An 18,610-nucleotide genomic window follows, 5' to 3' on the forward strand; every position below is an offset into this window, starting at 1 on the left:
GGCAATGCTAAGAAAACTGTGGGTTAAGCCACAGAGGAGTATGTGGATGAAGACCCAGATTTGAATTACACTTTGGGGCTCCTGTCTAGAGCATTGAAGCAAGGAAAATCTGCAAAGTTTTGGGGTTTTTTTCTTTATACTAGATATTGATGGTTATCACAAATCAAATTATTATTATAGGTGACCACTAATTCTAGCTCTCTGTCCCAGAGGGCAGCACAGTGGCAAAGCGGTTAGTACTTCTATCTCACAGCGCCAGGGACCCTGGTTCAATTCCGGGCTCGGGTCACTGTCCGTGTGGAGTTTGCATGTTCTCCCCGTGTCTGCGTGGGTTTCCCCGGGTGCTCCAGTTTCCTCCCACACTCCAAAGATGTGCGGGTTAGGTGGATTGGCCATGCTAAATTGCTCCTTGGTGTCAGAGGACTAGCAGGGTAAATATGTGAAGTTACGGGATTAGGGCCTGGGTGGGATCGTTGTTGGTGCAGGGCCGATGGGCTGAATGGCCTCCTTCTGCACTATGAATCCAGCATTCTACAAGTGATTAATTAGCTCAGATATTGAAGGAAATTCATGTTGTGCCCCCAGAACGAATGGAAAACCGTCTGCAGGTTAGTGGAGCTTCTAATTTTATCACATGATCTCATATCATCCTCTTTTTCCTCAGGATCCATATGGACAGAATTTGTTCAATATTTGTTCAATTGCAGCTTTCTGTTTTCAGTTCAATAGACAGCTATTTAGATCTGCTTGGTTGCAGAAAAATAACACTGCATTGACTCAGAGCTTAACAGCCAAACAAGTTCATGGAATAGTAAAAGGACATGTGAGTTATAATTAACAAAATATATCTTACAGTAGCTAGTAAGCTTAGCTCCCTGTCACGTCCTGGCAAATAGCTGTTGTACAAAAATAGCACATAAGTAATAGGTTGACAGAACAGTTCTTCTCCTTGCCTCATCATCTAAGAAAGCTATTTGACCTCACTCAATGATTTAAGGCAGACTGTCCAATTTGAACCAGAAAGAAGTCTCACAACACCAGATTAAAGTCCAACAGGTTTATTTGGAATCACGAGCTTTCGGAGCGCTGCTCCTTCATCAAGTGAGAAGGAGCGGCACTCCGAAAGCTTGTGATTCCAAATAAACCTGTTGGACTTTAACCTGGTGTTGTGAGACTTCTTACTGTGCCTACCCCAATCCAACGCCAGCATCTCCACATCTTGAGCCAGACAGATTGGTAAATAATTTCAAAATGGTGATCAGAACCAGCCAGATTTAAACAACCCTGTTATTTTTTTTAAATTGTGAATTAAAAATAGGTATCACAACTTAGGTAGCTGGGAAGCCACGCGTCTGAAGGTGTTTATTTCCATAAAGAAAACAGGGCTAAAATATCAATGGCAAAGAATGCATTCCCCAAACATAAAGAATAGGAGTGGGTACAGATCTTAAGAAAAGAGTTATAAAGACTGACTTGGAGTGCGAAACTGAAATGTGGACCTTGAGAAAGGCGGATATCTAAAGTTTAGAAAATTATGAAATGTGGTTCTGCAGAAGCATGGGGTGGGTGAGTTGGAGAGAACACAAGGGCATTGAAGACTTTCTCTGGATAGTGGAGGAGGAAAATTGTTAACGAATATCATCAAGAAAAGGCGACAAAGTTGGACTGACCCATATTCAAAAGCATGAGAACTTCCCGAGGGAGGTGATTGAAGGAAGCTTGCCTAATTACTTGCTGTAGCTAGATACTACCTGTTGTGATTCATGCACTAGAACACCCACATCTCTCTAAATCTCAGAGCTCTGCAATCTCTCACCATCTATATTTCTTCTTTATTCTTCCTGCCAAAATGGACAATTCCACAATTTCCCACATAATATTCCATTTGCCAGATCTTTTCCCATTCACTTAAACTATCCATGCCCTTTTGTAGTCTCCTTCCATCCTCTTTTCAACTTGCCTATTTTTGTGCCATCGGCAAATTTAGCAACCATGCCATCTGTTCTTTCATCCAAGTCATTTATATAATTTGTAGAAAGTTGAGGCCCCAGCACTGATCCCTATGGAACACCACTCATTACATCCTACCAACTAGAAAAGGACCGATTTATGGATAACCTTTGTTTCCTGTTAGCTATCCAATCTTCTATCCATGCCAATATGTCACCCACGACACCAAAAAGCTTTTATTTTCCACAGTAACCTTATCAAATGTCTACTGGAAATCCAAATACAATACATTTACCAGTTCCCCTTTATGCACAACACATCAGGTGGGCTTGCAACATGGCTCACTACGCTTACTTGAGGCTACATATGTTCATACGCAGAGACCTATCTTCTGCAGGCAAAAGGTACATGTTCAAGCATTGCACCTTTTTGAATTAAACAAAAGCATGGGGGACAACGGCTCCCTTTGCATCCCCTGATAGCAATATTCCAATCAGAGCAGTTTGCCATCCAATCATCATCCTTTTCTATAGCAGTATAAATTGTTGCTCTCTCGTGTCTGTCCTGATGAGTGCAAGATCAAAAGCTTTGACAGCATGTCTCTTTTCTCAGCAATGTTCAAGAGTTAAATATCTTTCATTTATATTGCACATTACACATAACTCTAAAACCTTGTAGTCAATTATTTAGTTTTGAATGGTAATTTCTTTTGGTGAGTAGCCAGAATCCATGAGGAACAATAAGCTCCTCACTTTATTAGAGAGTGACAATTGGTTATAGAACATGAGCTGCACCATTCCACATCAAGCATGGTGTTAGGCAAGGAGATAGGCCTCGATAAACCACCACAGCAGTAATGAACCTGCACTGCTGGTATAATTCTGCACCACACTCTAGCCGTCTAGCCCAAGGAGCTAATCAAGCCCATTGGATTGAGATCATTGTTATTTTTTTCAGATAAACATGGCAGCCTATTATTCTCAAGTAATGTCTCACAGGCACTGAGAAGATAATGACAAATTAACCTTCCTTAATCATGACACTGGGAACACCTCCCATCCCCGATTATTTTTTAAATAGTGCTGCCAATCTCTACATCCATCTCGATTTAATATTTCACATGCAAGACAAGTATCTCCATAGTCCAATTCTCGCTCATTACTAAACTAAAATGTCAGCCTGGATTATGAGCTCAATTCCAGGAAAGAGGCTTGAACCTATAATTCAGGGGTGACACTGCTATCATAGACCTTAAAAGAAGCCAATACTATGTTTAATCAACAAACCAAAATGCTTCCAAAAGAGAAAATGCTGGAAATCTCAGCAGGTCTGGCAGCATCTGTAATTAGAGAAAAGAGCTGACGTTGAGTCCAGATGACCCTTTGTCAAAGCTAAAAGGCATGGAAAGTGGGAGATATTTATACTGTAGGGTGAGGGAATGAAAGATGAGTCATGGCCACAAAAACAAGAGGAAAGGCTGCTAATGGCACTTCACAGAGAAAATTTGTGGCTATGACTCATCTTTCATCCCCTCACCCTACAGTATAAATATCTCTCACTTTCTATGCATTTTAGCTTTGACAAAGGTCATCTGGACTCGAAACGTCAGCTCTTTTCTCTCCTTACAGATGCTGACAGACCTGCTGAGATTTTTCAGCATTTTCTCTTTTAGTTCCAGATTCCAGCATCCGCAGTAATTTGCTTTGAACCAAAATGCTTCCTTTTTTTCGCACCATGAATTAGTTGATTCCATTATTACGTTGCTATTTGGCAATCCGTGAAATTGTTTAATTGTCAGTAATTTTGGGCAGAAAATAATCCTTTTGATTAAATTGCATGACATGTTTCTTCCAAAACAATGTGAAAATTGTCATAATTGAACACTGTACAACTCTTGCAAACTGGCAGGTATTACTTAGGCTGTTGCCCTAATTAACCTAGAGAATGAAGGACTGTAGCTTTAGAAAGTGCGAGATGGGCATGATCACAGAAAACTAGGGTGCTGCACATAATGAAGGAATGAAAATCATATTGTTAAATGCAGCTAACCTTTGTGCTATTGATTAAGAAATGGTAACTGTCTATCTGTGTTTAACAAAAAAATCAAGGGATGTTGATAACCAATAGCTTAATTAATAAGTGTTCAAGTAAAAGTAGTCAAAAGCAAAATTTAACATTGCTTTCGAAGTCTGATTTTGTTGTCATCGAACCACTATTTCTTAATATATTTAAGCTCTTGCCCTACTCTTTTCAACCTTGACTATGCCGTGTGCTTTGTCCCTTGGTTGTCATCTGGTTTTCTCAGTAATAAAAATAAATCATTTATCATAATCGGTCGAGTGGAACAGTAATGTATTATGTGCTATGGCCTTGAATATCAGAGAGCCCCACACTGCAATCCTGGCCTAATCATCGATGTCCTCCAATGTTGTTTCTGTTGTCTTTTCAGAGATCACAAGCAGGTCACCTCATGTACATGAGGCCAGTGATCACCTCAGAAACTCATATCCATGCCAGCTGGAACATATGATGCCTGCCCACCACTTGAGTGACATAGTTCAAAACACTTTTCCCCCCCACAAGGCACCACAATGAAACACAACCAATCCAATATTATTTTCTTAAACGGAGATTTGGTGCAGGGGTCCAAGTTGATCTCCTTATCTGGAACCCACCCAAGTGGGGTCAACTTACAGAAGTCAGGAGACCTTTAACCTGGGAGCCTCTTCCTTTGATGTAGCATGAGGACCTCGAATCATTCACTCAGATGAGTTGAGGAAGTAGGGCTGCCCAATGTCGGCAGACATCACCTCCACCTCTGCCCCTCTATGACATTGATCATGAATAGGGTAGAGAGAGGTTCTGCCACCTATAAGGCTATAAGAGTTTAGGGTAAAAATTTCAATACGATAACATTGCTGGAGCCAACACTGAAGAAACCAAAGGTCTTCCAATGAGGGCACACAGCACTTAGGGTTGCTTCTAGTTTGGCCCACATGGTCCACTACATTGGAAAGGGCACTCATGCAGACTTAGAACCATAGAACCATAGAAAATTACAGCTCAGAAACAGGCCTTTTGGCCCTTCTTGTCTGTGCCGAACCATTTTTTGCCTAGTCCCACTGACCTGCACTTGGACCATATCCCTCCACACCCCTCTCATCCATGAACCCGTCCAAGTTTTTCTTAAATGTTAAAAGTGACCCCGCATTTACCACTTTATCCGGCAGCTCATTCCACACTCCCACCACTCTGTGTGAAGAAGCCCCCCCTAATATTCCCTTTAAACTTTTCTCCTTTCACCCTTAACCCATGCCCTCTGTTTTTTTTCTCCCCTAGCCTCAGCGGAAAAAGCTGTTTGCATTCACTCTATCTATACCCATCAAAATCTTATACCCCTCTATCAAATCTCCCCTCAATCTTCTACGCTCCAGGGAATAAAGTCCCAACCTATTCAATCTCTCTCTATAACTCAGCTTCTCAAGTCCCGGGAACATCCTTGTGACCCTTCTCTGCACTCTTTCAACCTTATTTACATCCTTCCTGTAACTAGGTGACCAAAACTGTACACAATACTCCAAATTCGGCCTCACCAATGCCTTACATAACCTTACCATAACACTCCAACTTTTATACTCGATACTCCGATTTATAAAGGCCAATGTACCAAAGGCACTCTTTACGACCCTATCCACCTGTGACGTCACTTTTAGGGAATTCTGTACCTGTATTCCCAGATCCCTCTGTTCAACTGCACTCTTCAGAGTCCTACCATTTACCCTGTACGTTCTTCTTTGGTTTGTCCTTCCAAAGTGCAATATCTCACACTTGTCTGCGTTAAATTCCATTTGCCATTTTTCAGCCCATTTTTCTAGTTGGTCCAAATCCCTCTGCAAGCTTTGAAAACCTTCCTCACTGTCCACTACACCTCCAATCTTTGTATCATCAGCAAACTTGCTGATCCAATTTACCACATTATCATCCAGATCATTGATATAGATGACAAACAACAATGGACCCAACACCGATCCCTGCGGCACACCACTAGTCACAGGCCTCCACTCAGAGAAGCAATCCTCCACAACCACTCTCTGGCTTCTTCCATTGAGCCAGTGTCTAATCCAATTTACTACCTCCCCATGTATACTTGCCAAGCTTGTGCTGGAACTAATCAGATTTTGATACTAAACATTGACTGCTCTGGTCCACTGAATGCATCCACTTGTCATGCACCAGCGATCTGTTTTTAAAAAGATGTAGACAAAAGGCGGGTAACTATAGGCCGGTTAGCTTAACTTCTGTCGTAGGGAAAATGCTTGAATCTATCATCAAGGAAGAAATAGCGAGACATCTGGATATAAATTGTCCCATTGTTAAGACACAACATGGGTTCATGAAGGGCAGGTCATATTTGACTAATTTGGTGGAATTCTTTGAGAACATTACATGTGCAGTGGACAGTGGGGAACTTGTGGATGTGGTATATCTGGATTTCCAAAAGACATTTGACAAGGTGCTGCACCAAAGACTGCTACATAAGATAAAGGTGCACAGTGTTACGGGTAATGTATTAGCATGGATAGAGGATTGGTTAACCAACAGAAAGCAAAGAGTGGGGTAGATGGGTGTTTTTCTGGTTGGCGATCAGTGACTAGTGGTGTGCCTCAGGGATCAGTGTTGGGACCGCAATTGGTTACGATTTACATCGATGATTTGGAGTTGGGGACCAAGTGTCGTGTGTCAAAATTCGCAGATGACACGAAGATGGGTGGAAGAGCAAAGTGTGCAGAGGACGCTGAAAGTCTGCAAAGGGATATAGATAATCTAAGTGAGTGGGTGAGGACCTGGCAGATGGAGTACAATGTTGGTAAATGTGAGGTCATCCATTTTGGTAGGAATAACAGCAAAATGGACTATTATTTAAATGGTAAAAAATTGCAGCATGCTGCTGTGCAGAGGGACCTGGGTGTCCTTGTGCAGGAATCTCAAGGAGTTGGTTTGCAGGTGCAGCAGGTAATTAAGAAGGCAAATGGAATTTTGTCCTTTATTGCTAGAGGGGTGGAGTTTAAAAACAGCGAGATTATGTTGCAGCTGTATAAGGTGCTGGTGAGGCCACACCTGGAGTACTGTGTACAGTTTTGGTCTCCTTACTTGAGAAAGGATATACTGGCACTGGAGGGGGTGCAGAGGAGATTCACAAGGTTGATTCCCAAGTTGAGAGGGTTGGCTTATGAGGAGAGACTGAGTAGACTGGGGCTATACTCATTGGAATTCAGAAGAATGAAGAGAGATCTTATAGAGACATATAAGATAATGAAGGGAATAGATAAGATAGAAGCAGGGAAGTTGTTTCCGCTGGCGGGTAAAACTAGAACTAGAGGGCATAGCCTCAAAATAAGGGGAAGCACATTTAGGACTGAGTTGAGGAGGAACGCAGGGCCTGGAACTCAGGATCCCCAGGGCCTGATGGAATCTATCCAAGACTGCTCAGGGAGACGAGAGATGAAATCGCTGGGCCTCTGACGCAAATCTTTGTCTCGTCACTGGACACAGGTGAGGTCCCAGAGGATTGGAGGATAGCTAATGTGGTCCCATTATTTAAGAAGGGTAGGAAGGATGACCCGGGAAATTATAGGCCGGTGAGCTTGACGTCCGTGGTAGGGAAGTTGTTGGAGAAGATTCTTAGAGATAGGATGTATGCGCATTTAGAAAGGAATAAACTCATTAATGATAGTCAGCATGGTTTTGTGAGAGGGAGGTCATGCCCCACTAACCTGGTGGAGTTTTTTGAAGAAGTGACTAGAATGGTTGACGAGGGAAGGGCCGTGGATGTCGTCTATATGGACTTTAGTAAGACGTTTGATAAAGTCCCTCATGGTAGGTTGGTGCAAAAGGTTGGATCTCATGGGATAAACGGGGAGGTGGCTAGATGGGTGGAGAACTGGCTTGGTCACAGAAAGAAGTTTAACAACACCAGGTTAAAGTCCAACAGGTTTATTTGGTAGCAAAAGCCACACAAGCTTTCGGAGCTCTAAGCCCCTTCTTCAGGTGAGTGGGAATTCTGTTCACAAACAGAGCTTATAAGGACACAGACTCAATTTACATGAATAATGGTTGGAATGCGAATACTTACAACTAATCAAGTCTTTAAGAAACAAAACAATGTGAGTGGAGAGAGCATCAAGACAGGCTAAAAAGATGTGTATTGTCTCCAGACAAGACAGCCAGTGAAACTCTGCAGGTCCACGCAACTGTGGGAGTTACAAATAGTGTGACATGAACCCAAGTTTACCCCAGTCCAACGCCGGCATCTCCTCATCTTGGTCACAGAAGACAGAGGGTGGTAGTGGAAGGGTCTTTTTCCGGCTAGATGCCTATGACTAGTGGTGTTCCGCAGGGCTCTGTATTGGGACCTCTGCTGTTTGTGATTTATATAAACGATCTGGAAGAAGGTGTAACTGGGGTGATCGGTAAGTTTGCGGACGACACGGAAATGGCTGGACTTGCAGATAGTGAGGAACATTGTCAGAGGCTACAAAAGGATATAGATAGGCTGGAAATTTGGGCAAAGAAATGGCAGATGGAGTTCAATCCAGATAAATGCGAAGTGATGCATTTTGGTAGAACTAACGTACGGAGGAGCTTTACGATAAATGGCAGAACCATAAAGGGTGTAGATACGCAGAGGGACCTGGGTGTGCAAGTCCACAGATCCTTGAAGGTGATGTCACAGGTGGAGAAGGTAGTGAATAAGGCATATGGCATGCTTGCCTTTATAGGACGAGGCATAGAGTATAAAAGTTGGGGTCTGATGTTGCGGTTGTATAGAACGTTGGTTCGGCCGCATTTGGAATACTGCGCCCAGTTCTGGTCGCCACACTACCGGAAGGACATGGCGGCTTTGGAGAAAGTGCAGAGGAGGTTTACCAGGATGTTGCCTGGTATGGAAGGGCTTAGTTATGAGGAGAGATTGCATAAACTGGGGTTGTTCTCACTGGAACGATGGAGGATGAGGAGTGACCTAATAGAGGTGTATAAAATAATGAAAGGCATAGATAGGGTGAACACTGGGAAGCTTTTTCCCAGGTCGGTGCTGACATTCACGAGGGGTCATAGGTTCAAGGTGAGGGGGGGGGAGGTTTAACACGGATATCAGAAGGACGTATTTTACGCAGAGGGTGGTGGGGGCCTGGAATGCGCTGCCGGGCAAGGTGGTGGAGGCGGACACACTGGGAACGTTTAAGACTTAACTCGATAGCCATATGAACGGAGCGGGAATGGAGGGATACAAAAGAATGGTCTAGTTTGGACCAGGGAGCGGCGCGGGCTTGGAGGGCCGAAGGGCCTGTTCCTGTGCTGTATTGTTCTTTGTTCTTTGAACTACTTCACACAAAGGGTTGTGAATCTGTGGAATGCCCTGCCCAGTGAAGCAGTTGAGGATCCCTCGTTGAATGTTTTTAAGGCAAGGATAGATAAATTTTTGAACATTAAGGAATTATGGGTTCTGGTGAGCGGGCGGATAAGTGGAGCTGAGTCCACAAAAAGATCAGCCATGATGTTATTGAATGGTAGAGCAGGCTTGAGGGGCCAGATGGCCTACTCCTGCTCCTAGTTCTTATGTTCTTATGTTTAACATGTATTCAGCAGCAAGGAGGATTTCCCCTTCCCACCACTAGTGTTGCCTAAAGGGTCAGGCACCCATATTGCAGGATAGCCAATTTAGACCAATTCTTTTGGAATGTTTTTGGAGGCGTGTATTCCTGGATTTCCAGGGAATGTTACTGTATCTTCACAGAGAGGATGATTTATAATTTTACTGATAATTAAGATGTGGTGATCTTTCAAGGTTACAATAGATAAGGGTGCAGCAGTGGCAATGCCACTGGATCCTCAGAACAGCAAGAAGGTGCAGCTAATGCTGTAGAGAGGGTAAGCACTTCATAATGCCCTTTGCAAGTTAAAGTCAGACTCCTCCATTCTCCTTGTCAGGCAGAGCAGGCGTGTGTACATGTGTACATGTGTGCATGGCAGCCTTAATTGTACAAAAGACACAACGCAATTTTCAATACACCACAGGGCAGGAATTAGTTCCTGGGTGTCTCAAAGCAGACACTCAGAAAGGGTAAGGTTGAGGTGAGGGAAGGGGTGTGGGACGGAATGTTAGAAGTCCATGGCTGCACCATCTGCAGATTGTGCATCATGCCAAATAGCAGGATACAGGCGAGGTAAGTGTAGAAAAGGAGATTAAGGCAGGAATATAGCATCGACCTCAAAGTTTGCACTGATGTCAGGTGCCAGGGCTTTGTTGCAACCAGCCCCTTGGTGATGAGAACTATCTTCTACGTGGGGCTCAGGAAATGCAGGTGTCCTTGTCCCCCATTGCTTCTGTTGGACTTCCAGTGGTCATGAGCCATCTTGTTCTGCAAAGGAGAGGAAGAATGTCACAGAATGTATTGCAGTGTGCTTGGGTGATGTCCCTGCCAGAGCTGACAAGCTGGAGAAATACAGCAGCTGGAGGAGCTGGGTGTGAGGCTGGCATCTTTGGAATGTGTGTGAGGCTGAGCTGGAGTCCTGAGTGCCAGGGACTGCTATAGGGTGAGCAACGGTTGTGTGTGGTATCTTGCTCAGCTTGAAAGATTAGCGGTGCAGCGGATAGGGTACTAGGCACATCGATCTTACAATCTTGTCTCAGGAGTTGAGCTCAATATCTCAAGACTTTCAGGTTTCCTTCCATTTTATACACTTTCCTGAATTATGACAGGAAAATCATCACTTTTGGGTTGAAAGTCTGGAATTCCTATCCAAAACCATCATTGGAGCACCATTAGCTCAAGGACTTCAGCAGTTCAAAGGGAAAGACTACAAACATTTCAGGGCAAGTATAGTTGGGCGGTAAGTGTGGACGAGTCAGCATTGTCCATAGAATCTTACAGCGCCAAAGGAGACCTTTAACCCCATTGTGCCTATGTGGGTTCGTTGAAAGAGCTATTGTAATACTCCCATTCTCTTACTCTTTTTTTCAAAGCCCTGCAATATCTTTTCCAGCGTTTATTCAACTTTTGAAAGTTACTCTTGAATCTTTGTTCACAGTCCTTCAGTTTTCAGATTTCAGGTCATGATAACCCACTGTAGCCTCTGATTGTGGAATCAGTTTCTCACTATCTACTCTCTATCAAAATCTCTCATAGTTTTGAACACCTCTATTAAATCTCCCCTTAACTTTTTCTGCTCTAAGAAGAACAATCACAACTTCTCTAGCCTCTCCACAAAAGAATAACTGTACATGACATAGAATTTAGGAGGTCTTGTGGTTCAGTGAATAGTGTCATTGCCTCCAAGACAGAAGCTTCAGGTTCAAGTCCCAATTCAAGACTTGTTGGCCAAGGAAGGTGCGTTCATAATGTGGCCAAATAGTTTGAGTGTCAATCCTGGCAATGGCAGGCAGTAAGAGTGGGAGAGATTCCTGGTCAGCCATGTGATAGAAAGTAAGTTAGAGCTTCTAACATCTCTACCCATAACTCCAGACTACAACATGCATGTAAAAAGCAACTGGGACTCCCTGAGTGAACTGGAGCACACCACGACCACCAGATAGAATTACAGCACGGAAACAAGCCATTAGGCCCAGCCAATCCTGGCCCATATGAGCCTCCACCTAAATCTTCATCCAATCCTATCACCAAATCCTTCTGCTTTATCCCATTACTATGTTTTGGAGGAGGATCAAGCGTTAGTCCCCACTCAAATCGCATTATAATAACCTTTAATATACAATTGGTGCATATATTAATTAGTTCTCCCACACAGAACTAATGAAATTCCTTGAGGTTGCTTAGATGATTTCCTATCCATTTTCAGAACTGTGGAAATTGCAGACTTGAGATTGTCTAAGACCTGACAGATCTTATGGGCTGTTGTATCCTCCTGGGAAACTTCCACACTTACTTCTTAGAACTTTCTTTTTTTCCCACCTTTTTCAAGTGAAAAGAGACATCCATTATTTTAAGAGGTACACAAATCATCGCTGAAGAAATAAAAATTGGATGGTAAATCTGATAGTCTATCTGTTTTTAGGATTACTACATTAATCACTATTCAAAGACCACAGATACAAAAAGACAATGGGGCAGCACGGTGACACAATGGTTAGCACTGCTCCCTCAGAGAGCCAGGGACCCAGGTTCGATTCCCAGCTTTGGGTCACTGTCAGTGCGGAGTCTTCTCCGGGTGCTCCAGTTTCCTCCCACAGTCCAAAGATGTGCTGGTTAGGGTGCATTTGCTATGCTAAATTCTTCCTCAATGTACCCAAACAGGTGCCAGAGTATGGCAACTAGGGGATTTTCAAAGTAAATTCATTGCAGTGTTAATGTAAACCTACTTGTGACACTAATAAATAAACTTTAAACTTCAAAAGGGACATCCATTTTTAAAAGAGGTAGTTAAATCATCTCTAAATAAATAAAAATTGGATTGTAAAAATGATTGCCTGTTTTTAGGATTGCCGAATTAATTGCTATTCAAAGACCAAGAAGACAGGACTAGACAGGGTAGATACAGGGAGGATGTTCCCGATGGTGGGGGAGTCCTGAACCAGGGGTCACAGTCTGAGGATTCAGGATAGACCATTTAGGACGGAGGTGAGCAGAGATTTCTTCACCCAAAGAGTGATGAGCCTGTGGAATTCGTTACCACAGGAAGTAGTTGATGCCAAAACACTGAATGTATTCAAGAAGTGGCTAGATATAGCACTTAGGGCGAATGGGATCAAAGATTATGGGGAGAAAGCAGGATTAGGCAATTGAGTTTACAATCAGCCATGATCGTAATGAATGTTGGAACAGAACTGGAAGTGCCAAATGGCCTCCTTCTGCCCCTATCCTCTATGTTTGTATGTAAGACAATATGTTGCTGCCTGCATCAAATGAACTTAGATGATACCGAGACAATGGAAGAATATATATATCAACATTTCATACCAATTTACCAGAAACAAGGGCTCGTCGCTACCCTCCTTTCAGCAGCTTTTGGAGGCAGCACAATTCCACCCTTGGGATGTTCTTGAACGCGGCTGACATTGCACATCCCTCAATGCAACCACCCATTTCCCCAGTCAATGAAATGGATTTGACAGTCTTCCAAATAGAGCTAATTACTTAGAATATCTTGTTGACCTTTCTTTCGTCATTTCTGCTCAGGTTTTCTAAAGAGGTATTGACTCTTTTAACAAGCCCAATTGTTTTTTTTAAAAAAATCTGCGACTAAACCTTTAATTCGGTTTTCCAGAAGAATTACTTCTTTGTCAACTTAATTGGGCTTGTAATTTTTTTCCTTACCTCAAGGAGAAACACAGTAAACCAGACTCATTAATAAAGGTCGTTTGGTTCATTTCTAGTTGTTGAAGTTTTGAACCAGAATAATTGCATCTGGCTTGCCGCTGAATTACTTAACTAACCACCGGCGCTGAAAATAATGCCGATGTGGATGAGGTACGTGGGATCACTTTCACGCAGCTCAAAACAGTACTTTGGTGGCTGTGCAGCGCTTTGGGATGTCCTGAGAAAATGATAAGGTACTATATAATTACATCCTTTATCCCTATGTTCTTTATCTTCAAACTAGCATTGACACATTGGGGAGAACTGAAAAACGATTTCTGGACAGCTTGTCAGAGTTATACGTCTTAAATTGCAGAAAGGAAGATTGAGAAGGGACATGATACGGGATTTTAAAATGCAGAAAGGCATGAATAATGTAAACAGAAGCTGATTGTTTAATATAAACTGCGGGACTAAGGGACAGAATTGGTTGACTTCAAGGCTAAGAATGAAGGATTTCCCACAGTAGATATTGGAATATGGTCCGGTCAAAAATGTATAATGCTTTGGCGTTAAATCTATTTAATGACATCTATTTGATTGATTTGATTGTAAGAGGCTGGAAGAACAGAGAGGAGAATAAATCAAACACGGCATGGAGCACTGTGACTCCAGTCTAACTCGGAGATGTCATCAGTGGAATGTGTGGCAGACTGAAATTAATTCCCTCCGATTGATTTTTTTTCTGAAGCTTTGGTTTGTTTTCACTTGAACGTCGGAGGCTGAGGGGCGACCTGATAGAAATTTATAAAATTATGAGAGGCATGGATAGGATGGCTTGTCCGAGCCTTTTTCCCAGGGTAGAAATGTCAATTACTAGGGGACGTAGGTTTAAGGTAAAAGGGGGAAAGTTTAAAGGAGATGTGAGAGGCAAATTTTTTATACAGAGGGTGGTAAGTGCCTGGAATGTGCTGCCAGAGCAGGTGGTCGAAGCAGATATAATAGCAACGCTTAAGAGGAATCTTGACCGTTACATGAATAGGCAGGGAATGGGGGGATATGGACCACGTAGAGGCAGAAGGTCTTTAGTATAGAACGATGTCATGTGTCAGCGCAGGCTTGGTGGGCCAAATGGCCTGTTCCTTTGCTGTAAGACCATAAGATATAGAAGCAGAGTTAGGCCATTCGGCCCATCGAGTCTGCTCCACCATTTAATCATGGCTGATATGATTCTCATCCCCATTCTCCTGCCTTCTCCCAGTAATCCTTGATCTCCTTATTGATCAAGAACCTATCTATCTCTGTCTTAAAGACACTCAATGACCTGGCCTCCACAGCCCTCTGTGGCAATGAGTTCCACAGATTCACCACCCTCTGGCTGAAGAAATTCCTCCTCATCTCAGTTTTGTACTGTTCTTTGTTCCTTGTTCTTTTCACTCAGGTACTTTAAGGTCAAGAAGCTTTATCTCCCTGGTTATCTCCAATTCTGGAGTTCCAACATAATGGCAGCTGGACCCAGTTCCTTGTGCTAAATGCACGTCACAGCACATTGACCTGCCCTTGTCTGGGTTTGAGAAGTCATAATTTAGATTGATAGCATACTTCCCCTGGAAATAATGGCCCAGGCACGGATGAAAGGGCATAATACCCTGCACTTGGGGCAAAACCATGCAGGTGAAACATCTGCAGGAAATATGCCAATTGGACAAGGTATTGTACGAACTGGCATGGGACTTGGCATGTGATCAGATCCCCTTTCTGGCATCCCCAGTGAGTCATGCCCCATTATTCAGCCCGTGGTTGGAATGGGAACACATACTAAAAACTAACACTTACTATCCCATAAAAGGCTGTAATTCTGTGCTGCAGGTAAATGAGACCCTTCAAATATTCCTTACAATCAAACCTCACTCATCTGCCAGAATTAATTATTTATTTATTAGTGTCACAAGTAGGCTTATACTAACACTGCAATGAAGTTACAGTGAAAACCCCTAGTCACCACATAGGCAACGCCTGTTCGGGTACACTGAGGGAGAATTTAGCATTGGCCAATGCACCTAAACAGCACGTCTTTCGGACAGTGGGAGGAAACCAGAGCACCCGGAGGAAACCCACGCAGACACAGGGAAAATGTGCAAACTCCACACAGACAGCGACCCAAGCCGGGAATCGAACCCGGTCCCTGGCTCCATCAGGCAGCAGCGCTAATCAAACGTATGGAGTGTGGTGACTGGGGGATTTTCACAGTAATTTTATTGCAGTAAGCCTACTTGTGACAATAAATAAATAAAGTTTAAACTTTTAAACTTCAAAGTCACTGCTACTGGTACTTCTCCAGTGTTTTAAGGTGACTGCTGTAGATTGTCCACGTTTCCGAAGCATCTTAGAGTTTGGGAAGCGCTGCTGCCTTGTTAGTCTCAGGTTTGAGATCCTGATCCTTAAATATTCTTATCCTTCGTCAGCCAAAGGCTGAGCTGGTACATTGGAGGTGATGTGCCCTGAGTGATTATTAGCAGCGTGTAGCAAGAATAGTACTTGCTTCCTAAGTCAAACCATCGCCGACATACTGAACCCAGACACTTATTTCTGCATGCACCCTAATTTCTAAAAGACAATGAGTGACTCATGCAACCATTACAGTCCATGCACAGGTACCTTTGATATAATAGTTGCCTATTTGACAGGAAAACTGTGTTGACTTCCTCCCACTGTTTAACTGATTTGGGCTGTGTATGTTGCAAGAATAAATAGTTGCTGATGAGAGGTAGATTATCTTAATTAATGGTGACTGAGTCTTCAAGTGCATGAGGAAACGACATGTAATGCAAATACCTCAACTCAACGCCATCAGAGTTAATTACATAAATATTTTGAAATAAGTGATGAAGTGATGTTTAATTACAGTTGGTAAATAAAGTAATTGGTCATTAATGAAAAGGGCGACCTTGATTCTTTTGTAAGTGTAGATAAAGGTGCACTCCACTTTCCAAAATCGTTAATGCATTTATTTAAGAAAGATCAAAATACTACCAGCAACAAAGCCATGCTTTGTGACGAATGTATCTTGACAAACTACTTGCCTCACTTGTATATCACATTACATTGTTCCAGTGAAATCAAGAGGAGGCGATGACCTAGTGGTATTATCGCGAGACTATTAATTCAGAAACTCAGCTAATATTCTGGGGACCCAATTTCGAATCCCGCCACGGCAGATGGTGGAATTTGAATTCAATAAAAGAAAATCTGGAATTAAGAATCTACTGATGACCATGAAACCATTGTTGATTGTCAGGAAAAACCCATCTGGTTCACTAACGTCCTTGAGGAAAGGAAATCTGCCGTCTTCACCTGGTCTGGCCTACATGTGACTCCAGAGCCACAGCAATGTGGTTGACTCTCAACTACCTTCTGAACAAGGGCAAGTAGGGATGGACAATAAATGTTGGCCAACCAATAACGCCCATATCCCACGAATGAATAAAGAAAAGTGTTTTGACTTATAACTTGACCCGAGCTGTTAACATCCAAGATGGCTCCCATTCTGTTTTCTTCTTTCATGGGATGTGAGTGTCACTGAAATTTATTTCTCATCCTTAATTTCCTTTAAGAATGTGGTGGCGAGCCGCTTTCTTGAACCACCACAATCCACGTGGCATTTGTACACCTTCAGTGCTGTTAGGAAGGGAGTTCTAGGTATTTGATTCTGCAATAGTGAATGAACAGTGATACAACTCCAAGTCAAAATGACATGTGGTTTGGAGGAGAATTTGCAGATGGTGGTATTCCCATGTATCCGCAACCCTTGTTCTCCTAGCTGGTAGCGGTCGTGGGTTTGAAAGGTTCTGTCAGATGAGCTTTGGCAAATTGCTGCAGTGCATCTTGTGGATATTCCAATGCCACTGTGCATTGATGATAGAGGAGGGACCAAATGTTTTGGGTGGGTTGCCGATCAATCGCCCTGGATTGGTTTTGAGCTTCTTGAGTGTTGTTGGTGCTGCATCCATCCAGGCAAATGGAGAGTATTCCATTGCACTCTTGACTTATGCCTTGTAGATGATGGGAATGTCTTGGGGAGTCAGGAGGTGAGTTACTTGTCACAGAATTTCCAGCCTCTGACCTGCTCCTATGGCCACAATGTTTATTAGGTTGATCCAGTTCCAATTCTGATCAATGGTAGCCCCAGGATATTGATAGTGGGGGATTCAGCAATACTGATGCCATTGAATGTCAAGAGAAAGTGGTTAGATTCTCTCCTGTCGGAAATGATCATTTCCTGAAGCTTTAAATTGGGCAATATTACTTGCCACTTATCAGCCCAGTCTGAGTATTGTCTAGCTCTTGTTGCATATAGACATGGATTATTTCAGTATTTGAGGAGTCATGAGTGCTTCTAAACATTGTGCAGTCATCAGTGAAAATTCCCACTTTTGATCTTCCAATGGAGGAAAGGCGATTGAACAGTTGAAGATGGTTGGACCTCGGACGCCACCCCGAAGAACTCCTGCAGTGATGTCCTGAGGCTGAAATGTTCAACCTCCAACAACCACAACCATCTTCCTTTATGCCAGGTACGACTCCAATCATTGGAGAGCTCTTCTCCCTTGCCCATTTATTTCAGTTTTGCTAGGGTTGCTTGATACCAAAGTAGGCTAAATTCTGTCGTGATGTCAAGGGTGGTCACTATCACCTCACCTCTTGAACGCAATTCTTTTGTTCATGTTTGGACCAAGGGTATAATAAGATCAGGAGATGAGCAGCCCTGGCAGAACCCAAACTGAACATCAGCAAGAAGATTATTGCTGTTCAAGTGCCACTTGATAGCGCTGTCGATGACACCTTCCATTACTAATGGTCAAGAGTAGAATGATGGAGTGGTAATTGGCTGGATTAGATTTGTCCTGCTTTTTGTAGAAAGGCTGTATCTAGACAATTTTCTACATTGTCAGGTAGATTCCAGTATTATCGCTGTACTTTTGTGTAGAACTGAGTAGCTTGCTCGCGAGGCCATTTCAGACAGCATTTAAATGTTGACTACATGGTGTCACATATAAAGCAGGCAAGAATGACAGAATCCCTTCCTTAAAGACATCACTGAGCTAGGTACTTTTGTAAAACAGCAATCCAATGGTTTCATGATCACCATTACTAAGACTGGCTTTTTATTCTAGAGTTATTAATTAATTGTATTTAAATTCCAGCAGCAGCCATTTTGGGATTTGAATCCAAAGCATTAGCCTGAGCATTTGAGCCTAAAAATGGAGGCTGGGCGGGAAACTGGCTTTAAGTGTTCAATAATTAAGTGGGCGTAAAATCACTGTGACATCGGGTGGGCAGGTATC

The sequence above is a fragment of the Mustelus asterias genome, chromosome 8 (genome assembly GCF_964213995.1).
Source record: "Mustelus asterias chromosome 8, sMusAst1.hap1.1, whole genome shotgun sequence".
Classification (NCBI taxonomy): domain Eukaryota; kingdom Metazoa; phylum Chordata; class Chondrichthyes; order Carcharhiniformes; family Triakidae; genus Mustelus; species Mustelus asterias.